General features: G+C 38.5%; 1 long non-coding RNA gene across 3 annotated transcripts in view; it reads right to left on the reverse strand.

Moving 5' to 3' along the window:
• Positions 1-5,498: 5,498 nt before the first annotated feature.
• The window catches only part of LOC128589071 (uncharacterized), a 99,802-nt gene continuing 82,710 nt past the window's right edge, over positions 5,499-22,590 (reverse strand). For 2 of the 3 annotated variants that reach the window (XR_008380843.1, XR_008380841.1), the window contains 4 exons: positions 9,566-9,623; positions 8,666-8,767; positions 8,086-8,326; positions 5,499-6,124 (listed from right to left, as the gene is read on the reverse strand). This is a non-coding gene — a long non-coding RNA (uncharacterized LOC128589071). Of the gene's footprint in view, positions 6,125-8,057; positions 8,327-8,665; positions 8,768-9,565; positions 9,624-22,590 lie in introns of those variants that run through there. The other variant, XR_008380842.1, reaches the window with a different exon arrangement.

Consider the following 22,590-nt stretch of genomic DNA (forward strand, 5'->3'; position numbering starts at 1 on the left):
TAGTAGCCAAACTTTACCATGTACTACAAGTAACTGTTTGGAACTCACAGCAATCCATAGAAGGAGGTATACTTACTTTAATAATGAAAAATGAAGTTATATGCCCTTCCTGCATCCACAGTCTTTTCTCTGCCTTCCAGGTGACCAGGTGACCATGTGTCCCTTACCCCATGTTGATGACTGCCAAACAGCACTTTGAAAGGAATGTTAATTTAATGGATTGCCTAGCAGGCCCAGTCTACATCACTCAAGTATGGGCAGTTCTCATCAAGTAGTAAGTCAAAGGACTAGATTTAGAGCCAAAAGAAAAGAAAAGCGATATTCTGAGCCCAAGCCTCTGGCGTGCTTATGTCCTTTTTTGTAAATGGAGACTTACAGGTTTTGCATCATTGACATAGAGAAGCCTGGGTGGCACCTGTGGCTCAAAGGAGTAGGGCACCAGTCCCATTTGCCGGAGGTGGCGGGTTCAAACCCAGCCGTAACCAAAAACTGCGGGGGAAAAAAGAAAAAAAGACATAGAGAAGCCTGGTTTCCAAACAAGTCCAGGATGAGTTGTGTATGATTCATTCTTCAAAGGGGCTGTATGCACATGCTTAACACTAGCAAGATTTCTATCTAGCATCAAGTGGATACCACCCGGCAGCAGAGCTTGATATTGTAGAGTTTGGTAGTAAAATGACTGTGAATCATTAGATGCTCTACATGTCTCTGTTCTCTGAGAGCACAGGTGTGCTCACCACAGGAAGGGCCATAGGAGATGAACTCCAGTAATTTCTAACTTGCTCAAAGTATTATATTTGGAAACTACTCTGCACACAGCCCTCCCAAGTCTTAAGTGAGATACATAATAAAATAAGAAGAAATGTTTTCTTAATTCTACTAAGATTTTGAAAACTTGAAAGCTAGGCACAACCACACCACTATTTAAGAAAAAAAGGAAACATTCTTCTTAGTAAAGTATCACAAGAATGGAGAAGCAAGAATCCAATTTACTCAATTCTAACATGAAGCCAGTAGGTGATCACACCTACATAAGAGGAATACTCCCTTCAAGATGGGGGATGGGGGAATGAGGGTGCAGGGAGAGGAGAGGAAGGAGGCAGATGGGGGGCGTTCCCACTTAATGGGCACAATGTTATGATGTATGGCACACCTGTTGCGGGTGGGATTATAAGAGGGATTTTACCCAAAAAATGCAAACATTGTAACCTAATTCTTTGTACCCTCAATTAAAAAAGGCAAAAAAAGTATCTTCTACATTAAAAAAAAGGTATGTATAAATATAAAAAAAGAAAAGAAAAGGGGGAAAACAGAATAAAACAAAACAAAACAAGAAGCCACTCTGGATTACCTGGGCCCAGTTCTGTGGCTCTTCTGTCACTTGCAAAAGACACATTTCTAATTCCTGCTGGTTCAGATTATCTTCCTGTTTAGTTAACACAAGTCTAAGAAATCTGCCATCTATTGACATAGCTGCTGCAAAAGCTCATCCCAAGAGCTACATTTTGCATCAAACATGTAGCTAAAGGCGAGGAGAAGGCTGGCGTCACCCCAGTTGTCTCCCTCGTGGGGTGCAGCATCCACAGCAGCGGAGCCCACAGACAGATGCACGGCTACATCTGGTGCATGTGGAGGAAAACTTTACTCACAGAAGGAATAAGGAATTGTCTATAAGGTAGCTTCCTTCCCTACCTCCAAATTATCCCTCAATTTATTCTCTCCTATAAAGAAATTGTTCCCTGAATTTCCCTTTCAAAAACTAACTCTCCAGAAAAGAACGAGCTCCAGTCATACTAAGTGCCTGCTCAAAGCTTTCCAACTGATACTGACCCTTTGTCAAATGCCACTTCAGTGGGGAAAGAACCTACTGGAAAAGAAAGCCGCCTAAATATGTAAAAAGAAACTGACTTCTGGTCCACATATTAAAGTCCTTGTGAGTGAACGTAAGTAATGTTCACACTGAAAATATCCTCTAGTTTCACAACTTTGTGATTTTAGAAGTGACACTGGAAAGCATAAAAAAATCATTCAGTATAACACAAACCCAATTACCAAACACCATCTAATGTAGAGGACCAATAGAAAGTGTTGGTTAGGGCCCAAGAGGGTGGTCAGCAAGTTGCTATGGAACCTGAAGTTGGAACAGCTTCTGGGATTCTCTCTCCAAAAACACGTCCCTGGAGTAAACTGAGGAATAGGTAGCCAGAGGCAGGGAGTAGAAAACTCTCAGCCTTCTATTTTCATAAAATCCTTTTGTTTTTATTAATATGTTTTTGTTCATCATATATATGTATTTTTTAAAAAAATAAATCTAGAATTTGTTCTGTAAAATTTGGATTCAGTCAGGAGGGCACACTTAAGGATCTAGAAGGCCACACATGGCCTTAAGGTGGAAGGTCCCCCACTTTGGGCAGCAGTTGGGTGTGACCAACCCTGCTCAGCAGACCTCGGTGGAGAGTTAATTCAAGCAGCAGCCAAGAGTCAGAATTTCACCCGAGTACCTCTACTCAGTTTTTCTCACGGATTCTCAGTCCACCTGGTATTACATTCAGCATTGTGATTTCTTTTCTTTTCTTTTTTTTTTTTTTTTGTAGAGACAGAGTTTCACTTTATGGCCCTAGGTAGAGTGCCATGGTATCACACAGCTCACAGCAACCTCCAACTCCTGGGCTTAAGCGATTCTCCTGCCTCAGCCTCCCAAGTAGCACTACAGCCTCATGATTTCTATAGATTCACTCTTCTAATTGTTTTGTGGAAAACAAAAATACTATAGCAAAGACCTAGTCTCTCTGAGAAGCTGTTCCTAGACATGGAAGGATACTTCAACGGAAGTATCATTTGTGAAGAATTATGAAACAATACAGCAATAACCATAAAGTAAAATCTTATACATTTAATAGACAGAAGATGAATATTTGAAAAAAGTAATCAAAATTAGGATAAGTTTTATCAGAAAAGACTTCTGAAGAAACAAAGTTTTATAGTTCATTTTAAAGGGAGCCACAGGCATCAATTTTCGGTGAGAAGAGTGGAAGGTATCAGCAAAGGCAATGACACTTCATTATGTCTAGTAGAAAAAACATGGAATGGAGAAATAAAAGCAGATCTCACCAGACCTGAAAATGCAGCAATTCTGCAGCAGAAAATGTTGTAATGTGGAATCTGCAACCCAATTAAAGTTTTGCATGTCGGCTAGTTTTATACTTGACACAATATGGCTCCTCTTAAATAGGAAAACTATAGAAAACATTGTATAAAACTTCAAGTGTTTTATAACATTTACTTTTCCTCTAATGATAAAGGTAACAACTGTTCATAGTAGAACATTTGAAAAATATAGTAATGTAAAAAGAGATTTAAAATCTTTAAAGCACCACTAGTTAGACATAACCATTGTTAATATTTACCGTTCTTTATCATTTTACTCTATATTTTTGTATGTTCTCATACATCTATAATATGCCTCATTGTATCCAAAATTGCACATCTTATTGTATATACATGTATTTTGTATGTTTTTTCCGTTTTATTATAATATTTTAAAGCTACCATTCTGCTTTACATGGCATTACTCACAGGACTTTTTGCTGTTCTGGTTTCATGGAAGCTTTACTTTTTCCCTCAATTCCCATGATGTTTGGCAAGTAGGAGCCACTGTAAATAAAACCCCAGTTATCTTGTCTGAAAGACATTATCTTTAGCTGAATGAATTTCTTAGCTTAATATTACATATTTTGGGTTTTTTTAACTAAAATGCTCAGAGATGAATAAGGTTAGTAAAGGTTTGATACACTCTGAGGGAATCTTACGAATGGATGTTATAGGTTTTCCAAAATATTTAGGATGCACAGAAATCTCTAAGTTTTCCCTAAATTTTATTCCTGATGCCCACTCCCACATTGAGATAACTTCTATTCACATGTAATTTTAGGGTAAAATCAGGGTAAACCTTGATTCCTCTGTTTGGGCAGTAGGGCAGAACTAACCTACTTGTCTTCAAATCAGCAAATCAAACACTTTTCTTTACCAGGGTCAATGTCATTATCAAATCCCATTTATGAAGGAAGTAGGTCACGCCCAGGGTATGAAGCCCTCACAGTCCGTCTGTTCAGAGTGTTGCCTTGTGCCACCCTTTCCATCACCTTCTAAACAGGGTGACATGGACCAACGTCACCCATGCTGCCTTCCAAAATCAGCTTATCCTACTCAGGCACAAAAGCAGCAGTTCATTTTTACTACATCTCCATGGGAACACTCAATTCAAAAGAGAGATTTAAAAAGCACTATCATGTTAAATGTAGCTATTCAAGATGACAATTCTTTTTCTTCCTGGAAAAAAAATGTTACATCCATTATGCATTTGAGCGTCTTACTGAAAATTTCTATCTTTAGTTTGTTTGTTTCAGCATTCTCCATAGTAACAGACACAGGGAAGCATCTTTCCCCTTTGTAGTGAATGTTCCACAAATAGAGAAACATAACAAGGGAGGATGTTTCCCTATCGACTAATGAAATTTTCCTCTGGAGATGCTCCTGTGCCCAGCAACCTCAGTAAGGTAACACAAGCAGACAAATATTATATGCCTTGCTCTCTCTCTGTTCCTGAAATAAGATGCCACAGGAAATAGAGCATTTCAATATAGGATGAAAATAACTTCAGGGGAGAAGATGTCCACCCTGACAGCTGCACACAACCGTTCTCATTCTTCTACCTTATAGAGTGGAGTGACCCTTCCACATCCCAGTGCTAGAAATGGTCCATGAACTGCCCATGGTCTTGGCTGATGACTTAGTTGTTTTAAACAAGAAGATTTTATATGAACATATTGCTCAGGTTTTGTCACTTGCAAAAATATTCCAAGATAAAATATTTTCAGAAATGCTTAAATTAGATTCTGCAAAGGGACACTTTCCAGAGTGGCAATTTCTTTCCTACACAGCAACATGTGCCCCTTCTATGGTAGGGGAAAAACAAATTAACTTCCCAGGCATTAAAGTGAGAACTGGTTGAGCTGGACCTATGCTAGTCAAGCCATAGGGTTCACAGAATTCTGTGACAAAACTGCTAAAATGATCCCTGAGGTGAGCTACATTGAGGAAGCAAGTTGGAAAATTTTAAAGTGAGAAAAAGAAACCGATTTTATTCTCCACTTTTTCTTCAAACCACCCATGACACCAAGCTGGTGAGTGTACAAAGGAGCTATATACAGAAATGAAATAAACACAAGGGCAGTTGGAAAGACTTGGCCCTGTAGATGCACAGAGATAGAGTTAAGTATTCCCCAATTTTTAAAAAGCTGTAGCTGAACATTTTACAGAGCAGTACACTGCATCAAACATGAGTTGACTCAGCACAATGAGTATTTTAATAGAATAAAAGTTACAATAAAAATAGTTCGACATTTGCTTAAATGACTTAAATTATGCATCACTATATAATGATGAAGCCTAAACTTAATTAAGCAATATATATTCTAAATGCTATTTTAGTACAGCCAAATTAAATGTTTCTGGAGTTATCTGGAAGGAGAAGAAGAAATTAAAGATTAATGGATATTCAACACAATAGAATCCAGAGAACTGGGCCTGCCCACTTCTGGGAAGTGGGACTCACACTAAGACCCACACATTCTCCAGCAGTTCACGATCACTTTCCCTGCAGTCCGCCTTCCTGAAAAGATCTGGAGGCAGCACGTCTCATGTTATGGCTTCTTCAAACAGAGGCCAGTGGGACCATGCAACAGAACAGAGATGGCTCGCTGCCAGAGGAAAATGGTAGAAGGAGTTGGCTACTGTTTGTACTCCCCTGCCCCATCCACATCTATCTCTGGAGAGCTGTTATCAGTTGGGACTCTAGTCTAGCTTAAGGTGTCTGAAAAACCAATCAAAGTGGCTTAATCACAAAAGGAAACTTAGTGTTTCATATAATAGTCCCAAAGTATACAGGCTTGGACTGATAAGCCGGTGTCGTCAGAATTCCACCTGTCTCTTCCTCACCCTGGCTCCACTTGCTCTGTGCTGGCTTTGTCCTCTGACAGTACTCCAGTGGCCCTGCATGCAGCGTCCAGTGGGTCAGTCTCATATTCCATAGTGGTTTACAAATTGCTCAGTGCTGTACAAACTACTAAAAGACAAAATGCTCCAGTTACTCATTATCATTCTCTCCAGATTTTACTATTAATTCCAGACTCAACGTAATCCTCTTGTGAAAAGATTAACCTATTATTTGATAGGTAAATAACAGTGGCCACAGCCTTAAATGAAAACAGAAGAAATTCATTCTGAATCAGAATGATGGTAGTGGAGCCTGGGCACCTGCATTTTTAACAGGCCCCATGATTCTCATGTCCAAGATCCCTGGTCTGTGCGCAGCAATAGCACGGGCCCTTGTTGGTCTACATAGACAAAATGTTTAGAGCAACTGGATAGTCATTATTATATTAAAATGCATCGAAATTATATTACTATGAGACTTTATTGGGAAGGGAATCTTACAAATGAATGTTACAGGTTTTCCAAAATACGTAGGATGCACAGAAATGTCTAAGTTTTCCTTAGATTTTATTCCTGATGCCCACTCCCATGTTGAGATAACTTCTATTCACATGTAATTTTAGGGTAAAATCAGGGTAAACCTTGATTCCTCTGTTTGAATTGTCATGGAGGGGTATATTATCTTTGAGAAATTAACATATATTCCTTTTTTTCTCATAGTGTTTAAGACATTCTTTCTCATTCACAGAGGTGCCTAAGGAGAGGGGAGAAATAAGATAGAAAGCAGAAAAATCTAAGTGTCTTTCTGGCTTTGGTTCTCAAATGTCTAAGAACTTAAATAACTTGACTAGAAAATATCCAAGGGAGAGACAAAATATTTAGAAGAAATTTGAGAGAGAAAGATTGCACATCTCTCGTCTCCATACCCTCTATCTCTCCCAACACAAACACACTTACACACCTACACATACACACACATACATATACACACATGCACATGCACACACACACATACACATACACATACATACACATGCACACACACAGATGCACACACATACACACAAACACACATACATGCACACACAGATGCACACACATACACACATGTACACACATGCACATACACACATACATACACAGAGATGCACACATACACAGATACACACACGTACATACACACACATAAACCCATACACACATACACACAAACACACATACACATACATGCACACACATACGCACATGTACATACACACACACAAACCCATACACACAAACACACATACACATACATGCACACACATACACACATGTACATGCACACACAAACCCATACACACAAACACACATACACATACATACACACACATACACACATGTACATACACACACACAAACACACATGCACATACATGCACACACATACACACATGTACACAGATGCACATACACACATACATACACACAGATGCATACATACACAGATGCACATACACACAAAAGAAGACTAGCGATGGGTCTCCTGGTTAGTGATAATATTTGGCAGACATCAGAAAGTCCTGCAGGGAGACCCCTAAGGGCTCTGACTCCTGGAGAGAAGGCTTGACTGTGGGAAGCCTAAACAGGTGAGAATACAGAAGAGAGAGCGTCTCTCATGCTCTCTTCTCCCCAGAGCTTGGCACAAAAACAGCAAAAATTTTCCTGAGCCCCACCAGCCTTCACCAAGATTGGCACAAGATTACGAGGGTGAGATGAAGGAGCTGAATGAGCTTTGTAAACACAGCCAGGAGAATTCTGACCTGTCTTGCCTCAACAAGACCAAGAGTAAAAACTCTTGGTCATTAGACATATGTTAATCTTTTTCTTGGAAAAAAAGATGAACTGGCAAAAATGGACTGTCATTTAGAGAGTGTAGGACCATGAAAATTTAGCCCTATCATATATATTACAAACAGGGAAAAATGTAGAGGATTATTGACAAAGAAATAAGAACTTTTATATGCTTGTGTATTAGTTATCTATTTCTAAATAACAAGTTATCCCAAAACTTACTAGTTCAAAATTATAATAATTTATTGTCTCACTCACACATTTTCTGTGGGTCAAAAGTTTTGGAATGGTGAGCTATGTCATTTTAGTCCAGTCTTTCTTATAAGTCCAGTTGTTAGCTGAGACTACAGTCATCTGAAGGTTTGACTATGTCTGAAAGATCTGCTTCAAAGACAATTCATCCACCTGGCTTGGAAGTTCAGCCCAGCTTTTGCAGGAGGCCTCAGGTCCTCTCCGTGGAGGTGCTTGAGGATCCTTACAACAAGATGTAAGGAGTCCCCTGAGGAAGAGTCCCCTGAGGAAGAGATTCAAGGGAAGACGAGGCAGAAGTCATGTGGTCTTTTCTGAGCAAGTTTCAGAAGCTGTACACTTCCATGTCCCCCAACATTCTATAGGTTACAAGGTCAAGCCTACTGATTCCCAGAGGGGATTATAAGACCAAGAATACCAGAAAGCCAGGCTCCGTAGGCACTGTCTCAGAGGCTGGCTACCATGGCTTGCTACTTTGCAATATTCCACTAGAAAATAGAAAATGCTTGCCTACAATAAGAAAGGCAACGTTCCAATTAAATGTCATCCCTGTCAGTCATTTGAGATATAAAAGAAGAAGGCAGCTCACCTCACTTGCAAAGTTGAGCTTCTTTGACTTTGACTGTGAGTAAACTTTTTGTCCATTTCCCAAAGACAAGGTGTTAAGTGGATAGGGAAAACATTATCTTCACTGGTAATACCAAAGAAAGAAAAATGAAACCCCATTAGCAATGCATCAGAAAAACAATGTGGATAATATCTGATTTTTTATTTAACTTTATTTTAAATAGAAAAGAAAAGGGTGTTGCTATAAAAATTGTTCTGATTGTCTGTTTTATTAAAATTCTAAACCAGCCAGTCAATCTAGAAACTGTAAGGAGAATGGAGTTTTTCTGATATTTGTCCAAGAATTCCCAGAAGTAACCAGTGAATACCAGTGGCTAGAGAGGAATTTTCCACTCTTATTCCTATGCCCCCCAAACCTTTATATAACCCTGGAAAGAAGGGTGGAAGCTCAAACAGCAGAATGAGAATTTGAGCTAAAATTAAGATGCAGAAAAATAATGTAGGTTATGTTTCTTTTACACATGTGTTTTTGGACTTGTGTCCAAAATTTCCACTGCCCAAATATTCTGGTAAAAGTCGAACAGATGCTTGAAGTAGAAGACAAAAATATCACCACTTTAATCTCCATAAAACGGAACAATTGATCACTCCATGTAATCAATTCAATTTAAAAAACCTTCAAAGAAGAGTTTAAACAAGATTATACAGTAGTTTTGCCTCTATTAAGAATAGCAAAACAATAAAATAATTTGTATGCTAAACACTATATAAGGCACATTTTTTCCACCTCATTTATTTGTCTCCTAACAAAGCCAGAAATTGTGCATTATGACTTCCAATTTTCATATGAAAAATATGAGGGTCAGAAAGGTGAAATAACTGACCCAAGGATATTTAGTAAAGCCAAAATTAGAATACTCACCTTCACAGCCTGGGTCACTCCACCAAGCACACTTTCTCCAGTAAAATGACCTCCTTTTCTGAACACAAGGCAAATTCAGATACTTTGAGGAAAATATTTACAACATAAACACATCTTCTATTCGACACAAGAGTAAAATAATTGACCATTATTATAGATTCTATTAAGTACCTACTATAACTATGGACCAAGTACTCTAGGATTTTTTAAAAGTCATATATGTGATATTATATATAATGTAAACTCAAAAATCGAGAATTGTGGAAAGGCAGTGGCAAGAAGATGGAACATGAAATACAAAAACATTTTGTAGAATTTGCAGTCCATACAAAAACACTGAAATACAAAACATTTCGTAGAATTTGCAGTCCAAGTAACTTGGAATGCAAAAATTGCTTGGGCAGAAAGTATGGGGAAAAAAGGCCTGATCACTTACCAGCTCACTAAGAGAAAACTTCAGAATCTTTTATTTTATACTCTATTCTTCATCTACCACATTTCCTCATTCTCATCTAGTTGCAAATACAGAAGGAAAACTTTGAAACCTTTGAACATTTGTGCTCATTAGATAATGATCCCTTTCCCATGATTTTAATAGAGAAACTGAGGTACAAGAATTCAACTCTCCCTAGCTTACACAAATAGGATTGATCAGCCAAGGAATTTTGCTGATTAAATACAGTACTTTACCTGTTCTTGCAATATATTTGTATAGCCAAAGTTTCCCAGTCTTTTGGAAAACAAGATCATTTGCACAAAAAACAAATGTGTGTTGAAGTTATAAATGCATGCAAAAGTTAATTGCTGTTTTAGTGCATTGGCTTGGAGTTTATATTAATCTAGTTCATATTATGCCTACATATAAATACTATTTTACTAATATCAGTTCATTCTTTGCTGCTGTGTCACTGCTCAGAAATTTTCTGAAAGGCTCTTTGTGAATCTGAGGGAAGGAGGATGGCTGCAGGAAATTTTTTTTTAAGTGGTGGTCAGAATTCAGTTTTCAGATGACTTCTTTTCAATATTTCTGTACCTCACCAGAGAATACTGTGCTGGCATTGGTGGGAAAGCAAAAATAACTATGAATTATTATGAAACTTTGCATTCAAAAGTCCTTTTTATTTTCCAAATGGTGAGAGGAAAAACAATCCCCTTTTCTCATGTAATTTTTCTCCAGAGTGTTTTGTTGAGAAAGATATATAAGGAAAATTATCGCATTCATTCTAAGTTCATCCATGGTGTTTTTGCTCTGGAGGGTCAGACTCGCTGTGCAATTTAAAAGCCAAAATCCTTCCCACAAAATAAGAAAAAGACTGAAATTCCATCTAAGGTGCAGAACAGCTTTTCAAAAAGTGAAATGTTTGAAATTGTAACATATTTATGTTTCATTTCACTCTCTTCACCTAGTGTTTTGAGAAATAGCAGAAGCAGAGTTAGTACTCCAAGACCCCACCATAAAAAACAGTTTTCTGTTTCCAGGCTTACAGAAAATACTGAAATTCCCTTTGTAGAATGACTTTCATTCATTTTAAAGACACAGCAGACATGACTGCACTTTAAACATTAATAATGCAAATTCTGCAGGTATTTGAATTTTTGACCTCTTAGAAATGTGTTGCTACCTCCACAAATGATGTGTCTGGACTTTCAACAGAATCTAGAATAGAAGTTTCAATTTTCTTATGTAGATGTTTTATATAGTTCTTATAGTCAACAGAGGACAAATGCAGGCACATCAGAGGGTTACATGAAACCCACTAATACCCCTGGGGGAAAAGCCAGACCATGCTTATTGGTTTTTTTCTCAACCATTTTCTTTATGGGTTCATTTCACATCAATCTTACACCTTGGAAAATTATGGATCTGAAGGGTCACATGAATGTGACATTTTTTTCTTTATTACATGGAATAGAAATTGAGGGCTTTTGATATTGTCATGGAAATGACTCTTTGTAAATACAGCTCAAAGGCCCATTTCAAGCCAGAATGAGCTGGAACAATGTTTTCTTTTTCTTTCAGTTATGAGATTGGAGTAGGGGTTGAGGGAATCTCTGGTTAAGACAGTAGAAGGAAATAGGGCCAAAAAAAAAAAAAAAGAGTGTGCTTGAGAGAATTTCTCTCACTTATGCAAATAGGGAGTTTGGCTCAACAGATCAAAAAAGATGTTTGTCACATCTCAGGTTCACAAATACACAACCCATTTAGAACTAGAGAAGAACGGTAGGAAAAATAAGAAAGGAGAAATGAAATGAATTATCTGACTACAATCTTCAGTTATAAAAAAGTGGAGTTTTATGCTAGAAATTATGATGCACACACAAACATAAGAAAACCCTACATTTCAACACAAGTTATTTTTTTAAACTAGGACTTGAACAATAATGCTACAGCAAATATTTAAAGACCTAATTAGCAAATATTTAAATACCTAATTAAATTACTGTTTAATATTTATATCAGGTACAACTTTATTTTCTTCTGACCTTTAGATCACTTTATTAAGAAAACACAGAATAGACTGAAGACAGAGAAATGATAATGACTATTATATTAAAAAATACCTCATGCTGAGACTATTAATTGGATTTCCGGTTTTATAATCTTAATGCTATCCTAATGTCTAGCTGTCTTAGCAATTTTTTAGAAAACAAAAATTCAAAGGTCTTCTCTACTTCTGATAAATCAAAAATTTTTATAGAAGCAAACTTAGGAACAATCTTCTGGATTTGTTAAGCTTTAAGGACAATCTAGAGTGAATGATAATTGATAATTGGTTACTAGTGCAAAACATGGTATTTTCAAGTGACAACACAGTTTATATCCTGACCTTCCTTTAAGGGGTCATCCTTTTATAAAATACTCTATTAATTCTTTTAACATTTGGTCTTTGTGTCCAGGGAGCAAGTCCAGAAAGACTTCTTTAAAGGAGTTGTTTACAGCTTCCACCCACTGACAAGAAAAATAATGTCTTGTCTTTGCTAACAAGCCTGAAGAGATATTTCTTGTGGTAACTAGAGTCTGTCTAAAAAATATTTAAAGCATCTTCGAATGGGAGATAATGAACTGTTACTACCGAATGTTAACAGAGAAAATTCCATTTTAAAATGGCTAGCTTAATAGAATAAGTATCTAAATTAATTTGAATTCCATTACCTTGATTTTGTGAAACTGGTACCTTAAATGCCCAAGGGAAACTCTCAGGGCTTAGCCATCTTCCTAGATGGAATTGGTAGTACTCAGCCTCTTAGATGAGACTGCTCTGTTTCTATGTTAAAATAAAACCTGCAACTGGCTTCCCAGCCTCACTTTGTAATTCAATGGTGTCCACCCCAGTGGAAGAAGGGAGTGATGTGCTGTTCTTCCTACTCAACGACATGCACTCCATTTAGAGGCACATTCATAAATGTTTGAGAAGTGTGCTGTTAACATTAGTCAAGAAATTACATAAAATGAACTGAGTATAACCACTATTGAAGATTAATATTTAATACATAGCACTTACAAAGATAGCATGATTCTACATTCATCAAGCCTAAGAACAAAACAGAACTTGAGTAATCCCCCCAAAAAATATTACTCCCATTTTCCAGAATGAGAATTAAGGCAAAAAAGAAAAATAACTTTCCAAAGATAAAGAAAGGAGAATACTAAAATTAGGATTCCAGAGACATTCAGATCCTAGACACTTCTGATGCTGGTTTATACTCCTCTTTATTTTAAAGGAATAGACCTTTTCTTAATAGCTTCATGTCAATATGAGGACTCATAAAAATGGTGGAAAATGGGGGCTTTCAAAGAAGTCTGGTCCTGAAACCAGTGATAATGTGAATTCCCATTGTTTGAAAGAATCAAATACGTAGACTCGGCAGTCGTAGTGCCAAAATCTTGAGCTTAATCCTACTAATTAAGCCTTAGAGTAAAATCCTAAATTTGTACAATTTTTTCCAGTTTATAAAGCCTTTTCATTAATACTGTTCTCTTTAGATATTTATTTTTCTTCATAGCACTTGTCAACACCTGATCATCTTTCCCCCACTTTTGAAATGTAATCTCCATAAACCAGAGATTTTAGTCTGTTGTTCATCACTATATCCTCAGCACCTGGAACAGCGTGTGACACAGAAAACAGGCCTGTTCAGTGAATAAATGAGGTGAATTAATAAATAAATGCTATGTCATTTGAACCTTGAAACCCACTGAGGAAAAGAAATATTTCTCACCATCTTTACAGATAAGAAAACTAAGCACTCACAGTATCAATTTATTCACGGCAACATCAACAGTTATGGGGTTCCAGCCCACTGGGGAGGGGAACCTGTGCCTCGGGCCACATGAGGCCTTCTAGCTCCTTAAGGGAATCCAAATTTGACAGAACAAATCCTCTTATTAAAAGGCGAGCAGCAGAGAAAGAAAGCTTTTCTTGCTTCCGTTGGTGCTTAAAAAGGAACAATCTTGAAATCAGAAGGGCTGCAGTTTCTATGAATAGCCAAAGATTATCAGGATCAGTCTGCTTCACTTTTCATAAAGATTCATGCAAGAGGGAAAAAGTTCATATTCTTCATTAAAAATTAACAGCCATCAACATTTCTCAGCTTTTTCTCTTTAATCACTTCCCTGTATTAACTTGCCCTGGAAAGGTGCGTGTTGTCCCATCACCCACTTTGTGTTCGGGATTTTCTTCCTGGTATTCTCCCTTCCACTCCGTGCAGTTAGCGCGGCACACAGATGCAGTTCATTGAGCCTCTTCACACAGTGCCGGGCATTTTCCGTTTGCTCGCAGTAAGGAAGGTGCAACTCTGCCAGACGCCGAAGCCCAGCTCTTTCCACCCAGCCATGCCGCCCCCCTGCGAGGGTTCTTTCCACCCATCCACGCTGCTCCCCCTGTGAGCACCGGCTCCTTGGAAGCCGCCCAGGGCCCGCAGCCAGCGCACCAACAGGCGAGGATTCCACGCAGCCGACACCAGGCTGCTGTGCTTCAGGGGCACTGTGGTCTGGGAGTTCTGTGTGACACCTGCTTATTAGATCCAAGCACCCATGATCTTTGGGATGTCTGAAAATTCCCTAGGATTTGATTTGGAAATAGAATGAAAAAGAAAGTAATCACCCAACCAACAGTTATTCTGGGAAGATTCAGTCCCTCGTGGTCCTGAATGGATCGAATTTACCTTTTCTCTCTCCTTCATCAGCTACACCGAAATATTTTTGTAAGGATACTGTGCTTTCTTGTATTTCCACTCCCTGCTCCTTCTTCCTTTCTTTTTCTTGTCTTTTATTCTTACTTAAACTTTCAGGAGTCCGTGGAAGGTGACCTCTACCACTCTCACGTCCTACCAGCATCACCGAGACGCTGCTGTGAACAGGTGCGCGGCACTTCTCATCCCCCCACCCAGCTCAGCGGCTGGGGCACAGAGCCCCTTCCCACCTCGGCTGAAAGGAAAGGCTGCAGCGGCTCACAGCTTTCCTTCCCCGAGAATGCTGAGCAGACTGGGAAGATTAGTGCTTTCTTAATCCGGCCTTCTGTTACTAAGAGCTTGTGAAGTTGTTTGAGAAAGGAAGTAAGCTAAATAAACACGGTTTCATCGGTGGATTTATGACGCTTTACAACAAGATTTTCTTCTTCTGTGTAAGAAAGGCCTGTCCTGGGTTCTTCCATGCCTCATTAAAACAAATAGAAGTCTCACCTGAATGCCCTAGACAGGGCTGGGTTCTGGCTATTCCTTTCAACCCCTAACCAGCATATGTTTTTGAGCTCTAGCTTGGACTGGATGGAAACAGCAAACTGAGCCTTAGCAGTCAAAGCATCGGGGTGGAGGAGAAGGGGTATGGATCTCTGGTGGTGAGTCCAAGTGCCCTTGGCCAGGGAGGTGCTCTGATTTCCTGCATCTTGGGACGGCCCAGATATCCAGACACTTATACTCAGTCCTGTATGTGTCTGGATAGGAGGCAGAGAGCTTTCTACAGTTCATGTACAGTTTACTATGTTAAGTTATTTTAAATTGCCCACAAACTTTATGCCCACCCTGTATTTGAGCCTCTATGAAGTCTTCATTTACACAAATGTTGTTTAGGGAAGAAAAGTCAGCCCACAAAGAACTCAATTAATGTTAATAGTTGCTTGTGGAGGCCAGTATGATGAAATGTATGTTAAACACAAGAATGGAGCCCAGTCCCCATTCCTAAGATATTCTGATTTAATTGGTTGACCTTGCAACCAGTTTTCTTCTTATGAACTCTTAGGGGATTGTTATGGGTAGCCAAGGTTGATAAGTACTAACTTGATAAATTAGCAATTTTTTTTTAAGGATAGTAGATTTAGTAAATAATCTTGAGGTTAGGATAGCCTCACATTGACAAGTATTAGGTTTCACTATTAATCACTGACATATGACAAAGATGGTTTAAAATATGTATTTTAAATATAATAAGTGATTAGGTTGTGGTGATTATGAATATCTACCCACAAGAGTCATGAATGAAAATCCTTCATAATATTATACTAATCAGTGATTGGGCTTGAATGAAATTTCCAATGGTAGCATCCAGCAACACCTCATCAGGTTGTGTCACACATCGCACAACTCCAAAGGGTTGTTGCATTAATGCACGCCTCACAGGGGTAGGAGAAGTCTAGTCAATATTAAGACATTTGTGATATTTAGACATAAACAGTGAAAGGTTCCTCTGACCATTTTGTACAGGAATTGTAGCAGAAATGAATTTTTTCACTCAGCAAAGGAACTGAATTTTCTCTCTCAGTTGTCATTGGATAAAAGAGAATGTTACCATGCTGAAGGAGGAGACAGGAATTCATAGTGGACATTTCATAGCCACACTGTAGCCCAGCCTCCTTTACCTGGCATTAGACACCATCTGCCTACATAGCTTTTCTCCTGGAGGAAACCATCCCATGTAGGTGGTGTGTACCTTGTGGGCCCCACTCCCATTCCCAGGATGGAGGGGAACACAGGGAAGTTCCGGTTGGTCAACACACTGGCAGTGACCGGTTCAACAAGGGACAGAAGGCCCAGCTGAGCCTGTCAGAATGTTGCCAGGAGTCTTCTGTCAGATCCCTGAGAAGATACTGTCTTTCCAGGGAGATTATAAAGCTAATCAGATGTCTACTGGGCTCTGTGGCAGAGGCTGTTAGTTGCTGAAATATCTGTTATCTCCTTCTGTCACAGTAATAAAGTTTTATCTGGACAAATGCTCTTATGGAGTGCATAGAACAAAAGCTTACACTTCCCTGTCCATGGCATGTGAGTAAAAACATCATATGAGAGCTTTTAGAAATATTTTATTAAAAAGACAGTTACTAGGACTCCAGGCATCTCTGGCTGGTGGGATCTGCCTATCATCACCCCTGAGAGGATACAGGGAGTCAGAGAGAGACTTCTGGACCCCAAGAGGAGGACTAAAACAGTGGAAAACCGGCAAGTGGTCGCGTGTGTTCAATCCATCTAAACCCGCCCGCAACTTCCACAGGCATGAGAACTTAAAGAGCAAGAGGAAGTGAAAGGAAAATTAGGGCAAGGAAACAGATAAAAGAAATCACCCATGACGAAAAATCAGCAGAAAACTCCAGGCAACATGAAGAACCAGTCCAGAACAACCCCGCCAAGGGACCATGAGGTAGCTACTGCAGAGGATTCCACCTATACAGAAATGTTAGGAATGACAGAAAGGCAATTTAGAATACACATGTTGAAAACAATGAAAGAAATGATGGAAACAATGAAGGAAACTGCTAATAAAGTGGAAAATAACCAAAAGGAAATCCAAAAACAGAATCAAATCAGAGATGAACGATATGAAGAATATAAAAAGGATATAGCAGAGCTGAAGGAAATGAAACAGTCAATCAGGTAACTTAAAGATGCAATGGAAAGTATCAGCAACAGGTTAGACCATGCAGAAGAAAGAATTTCAGAGGTAGAAGACAAAGTTCCTGAGATAACTCAGATAGTAAAAGAGGCAGAAAAGAAGAGAGAGAAAGCAGAGCGATCACTGTCAGAATTATGGGACTTTATGAAGTGTTCCAACATACGAGTTATAGGAATTCCAGAAGGGGAAGAAGAATGCCCCAGAGGAATGGAAGCCATACTAGAGAATATTATAAAAGAAAATTTCCCAAATATCACCAAAGATTCTGACACACTGCTTTCAGAGGGCTATCGGACCCCAGGTTGCCTCAACTCTAACCGAGCTTCTCCAAGACACATTGTGATGAACCTGTCCAAACTCAAGACAAAAGAAAAGATTCTTCAAGCTGCCAGGAGTAAGCGCCAGTTGACCTACAGGGGCAAATCCATCAGATTGACCGCAGACTTCTCTAATGAAACTTTTCAAGCAAGAAGACAATGGTCATCTACCTTTAATCTACTTAAACAGAACAATTTTCAGCCCAGAATTCTGTACCCTGCTAAGCTAAGCTTCAAAATTGACGGACAAATCAAATCATTTACGGATATACAAACATTGAGGAAATTCGCCACAAAAACACAAGCTATACAGCAAATACTTCAACCTGTTCTGCACACTGACCACCACAATGGATCAGCAGCAAACTAAGAACTCAGAAATTAAAGGACAGAACCAAACCTCCACACTGATGCAAAAGAAAAAACTAAGCAATGGACTCTCACAAAATAAGACGAATAGAATACTACCACACTTATCAATTATCTCAATAAATGTTAATGGCTTGAATTCCACACTCAAGAGACATAGATTGGCTGACTGGATTCAAAAACACAAGCCATCCATTTGCTGTCTGCAAGAAACACACCTGGCTTCAAAAGACAAATTCAAGCTCTGAGTCAAGGGTTGGAAGACAATTTTTCAGGCAAATGGAATTCAGAAGAAAAGAGGAGTTGCAATCTTATTTTCAGATACATGTGGATTTAAAGCAACTAAAGTCAAAAAAGACAAAGATGGTCACTTTATATTGGTCAAGGGAAAAATACAACAAGAAGACATTTCAATTCTAAATATCTATGCACCCAATTTAAATGCTCCCAGAATCTTGAAACAGACCTTACCAGTCTGAGCAATATGATATCTGATAATACCATAATAACAGGGGACCTTAACACTCCTCTTACAGAGCTGGACAGATCCTCTAAACAGAAATTAAACAAGGATATAAGAGACTTAAATGAGACCCTAGAACAACTGTGCTTGATAGACGCATATAGAACACTCCATGCCAAAGAAAAAGAATATACATTCTTCTCATCACCCCATGGAACATTCTCCAAAATTGATCATATCCTGGGACACAAAACAAATATCAACAGAATCAAAAGAATTGAAATTTTACCTTGTATCTTCTCAGACCATAAGGCAGTAAAGGTGGAACTCAACTCTAACAAAAATGCTCGACCCCACCCAAAGGCATGGAAACTAAACAATCTTCTGTTGAATAACAGATGGGTGAAGGAAGAAATAAAACAGGAAATCATTCACTTCCTTGAGCATAACAACAATGAAGACACAAGCTACCAAAACCTGTGGGATACTGCAAAAGCAGTTTTGAGAGGAAAATTCATCGCTTTAGATGCCTACATTCGAAAAACAGAAAGAGAGCACATCAACAATCTCACAAGAGATCTTATGGAATTGGAAAAGAACAATCTAAGCCTAAACTCAGTAGAAGAAAAGAAATATCCAACATCAAATCAGAGATCAATGAAATTAAAAACAAAAGAATCATTCAGAAAATTAATGAAACAAGGAGTTGGTTTTTTGAAAAAATAAATAAAATAGATAAACCATTGGCCAGACTAACGAGGAATAGAAAAGTAAAATCTCTAGTAACCTCAATCAGAAATGATAAAGGGGAAATAACCACTGATCCCACAGAGATACAAGAGATCATCTCTGAATACTACCAGAAACTCTATGCCCAGAAATTTGACAATGTGAAGGAAATGGATCAATATTTGGAATCACACCCTCTCCCTAGACTCAGCCAGGAAGAAATAGAGCTCCTGAACACACCAATTTCAAGCACTGAGATCAAAGAAACAATAAAAAATCTTCCAACCAAAAAATGCCCTGGTCCAGATGGCTTCACTCCAGAATTCTATCAAACCTTCAAGGAAGAGCTTATTCCTGTACTGCAGAAATTATTCCAAAAAATTGAGGAAGAAGGAATCTTCCCCAACACATTCTATGAAGCAAACATCACCCTAATACCAAAACCAGGAAAAGACCCAAACAAAAAGGAGAATTTCAGACCAATCTCACTCATGAACATAGACGCAAAAATTCTCAACAAAATCCTAGCCAATAGATTACAGCTTATCATCAAGAAAGTCATTCATCATGATCAAGTAGGCTTCATCCCAGGGATGCAAGGCTGGTTTAACATACGCAAGTCCATAAACGTTATCCACCATATTAACAGAGGCAAAAATAAAGATCACATGATCCTCTCAATAGATGCAGAAAAAGCATTTGATAAAATCCAGCATCCTTTTCTAATTAGAACACTGAAGAACATAGGCATAGGTGGCACATTTCTAAAACTGATTGAAGCTATCTATGACAAACCCACAGCCAATATTTTACCGAATGGAGTAAAACTGAAAGCTTTTCCTCTTAGAACTGGAACCAGACAAGGTTGTCCTCTGTCATCTTTACTATTCAACGTAGTGCTGGAAGTTCTAGCCAATACAATTAGGCAAGACAAGGAAATAAAGGGAATCCAAATGGGAGCAGAGGAAGTCAAACTCTCCCTCTTTCCTGATGACATGATCTTATACTTAGAGAACCCCAAAGACTCAACCACAAGACTCCTAGAAGTCATCAAAAAATACAGTAATGTTTCAGGATATAAAATCAATGTCTGCAAGTCAGTAGCCTTTGTATACACCAATAACAGTCAAGATGAGAAGCTAATTAAGGACACAACTCCTTCACCATAGTCTCAAAGAAAATGAAATACCTAGGAATATACCTAACGAAGGAGGTGAAGGACCTCTATAAAGAAAACTATGAAATCCTCAGAAAGGAAATAGCAGAGGATATTAACAAATGGAAGAACATACCATGCTCATGGATGGGAAGAATCAACATTGTTAAAATGTCTATACTTCCCAAAGCAATCTACCTATTCAATGCCATTCCTATCAAAATACAAACATCGTACTTTCAAGATTTGGAAAAAATGATTCTGCATTTTGTATGGAACCGGAAAAAAACCCGTATAGCTAAGGCAGTTCTCTGTAACAAAAATAAAGCTGGGGGCATCAGCATACCAGATTTTAGTCTGTACTACAAAGCCATAGTGCTCAAGACAGCATGGTACTGGCACAAAAACAGAGACATAGACACTTGGAATCGAATTGAAAACCAAGAAATGAAACTAACATTTTACAACCACCTAATCTTTGATAAACCAAACAAGAACATACCTTGGGGGAAAGACTCCCTATTCAATAAATGGTGTTGGGAGAACTGGATGTTTACATGTAAAAGACTGAAACTGGACCCACACCTTTCCCCACTCACAAAAACTGATTCAAGATGGATAAAGGACTTAAACTTAAGGCATGAAACAATAAAAATCATCCAAGAAAGCATAGGAAAAACACTGGAAGATATTGGCCTGGGGAAAGACTTCATGAATAAGAATGCCATGGCAATTGCAACAACAACAAAAATAAACAAATGGGACTTCATTAAACTGAAAAGCTTCTGTACAGCTAAGGAGACAATAACCAAAGCAAAGAGACAACCTACATAATGGGAAAGGATATTTGCATATTTTCAATCAGACAAAAGCTTGATAACTAGGATCTATAGAGAACTCAAATTAATCCACATGAAAAAAGCCAACAATCCCTTATATCAATGGGCAAAAGACATGAATAGAACTTTCTCTAAAGGCGACAGATGAATGGCTAACAAACACATGAAAAAATGTTCATCATCTCTATATATTAGAGAAATGCAAATCAAAACAACCCTGAGATATCATCTAACCCCAGTGAGAATGGCCCACATCACAAAATCTCAAAACTGCAGATGTTGGCATGGATGTGGAGAGAAGGGAACACTTTTACACTGCTGGTGGGACTGCAAACTAGTACAACCTTTCTGGAAGGAAGTATGGAGAAACCTCAAAGCACTCAAGCTAGACCTCCCATTTGATCCTGCAATCCCATTACTGGGCATCTACCCAGAAGGAAAGAAATCCTTTTATCATAAGGACACTTGTACTAGACTGTTTATTGCAGCTCAATTTACAATCACCAAAATGTGGAAACAGCCTAAATGCCCACCAACCCAGGAATGGATTAACAAGCTGTGGTATATGTATGCCATGGAATACTATTCAGCCATTAAAAAAAAATGGAGACTTTACATCCTTTGTATTAACCTGGATGGAAGTGGAAGACATTATTCTTAGTAAAGTATCACAAGAAGGGAGAAGCATGAATCCTATGTACTCAATTTTGATATGAGGACAATTAATGACAATTATGGTTATGGGGGGGAAACAGAAAGAGGGAAGGAGGGAGGTGGGTGGGGCCTTGGTGTGTATCACACTTTATGGGTGCAAGACATGATTGCAAGAGGGACTTTACCTAACAATTGCAATCAGTGTAACCTGGCTTATTGTACCCTCAATGAATCCCCAACAAAAAAAAAAAAAGACAGTTACTTTGTACCCATCATCATTACTTTCCCCCAGGTGTGTCCTTCTGCTTGGAACATGGATGTCATGGCCAGAGTTCCATTCTGGGTCATAAGCAATGTCCCCACTCTAGGAAAGGCAGGGCTGAAAGACCTCTTGGGACATAGTTGTCTCAGCAGTCCTGAATTGTCGACAACCAGACTCTCTGAGAGAAAAATAAACTATCTTGTTTAAATCACTTAAATGTTTTAATGTTACTTATAGCAAAAATTAACTGCTAGTTAATCTCAGTTAATTCAGGTTACCTTCATCAGCATGTCCACCACATGGAGAGAGACAACACAGAGAGAAATGGAGCAAAAAGAAACTCCTATAAGTTCG

The sequence above is a fragment of the Nycticebus coucang genome, chromosome 1, assembly GCF_027406575.1.
Source record: "Nycticebus coucang isolate mNycCou1 chromosome 1, mNycCou1.pri, whole genome shotgun sequence".
In the NCBI taxonomy this organism is placed as follows: Eukaryota; Metazoa; Chordata; class Mammalia; order Primates; family Lorisidae; genus Nycticebus; species Nycticebus coucang.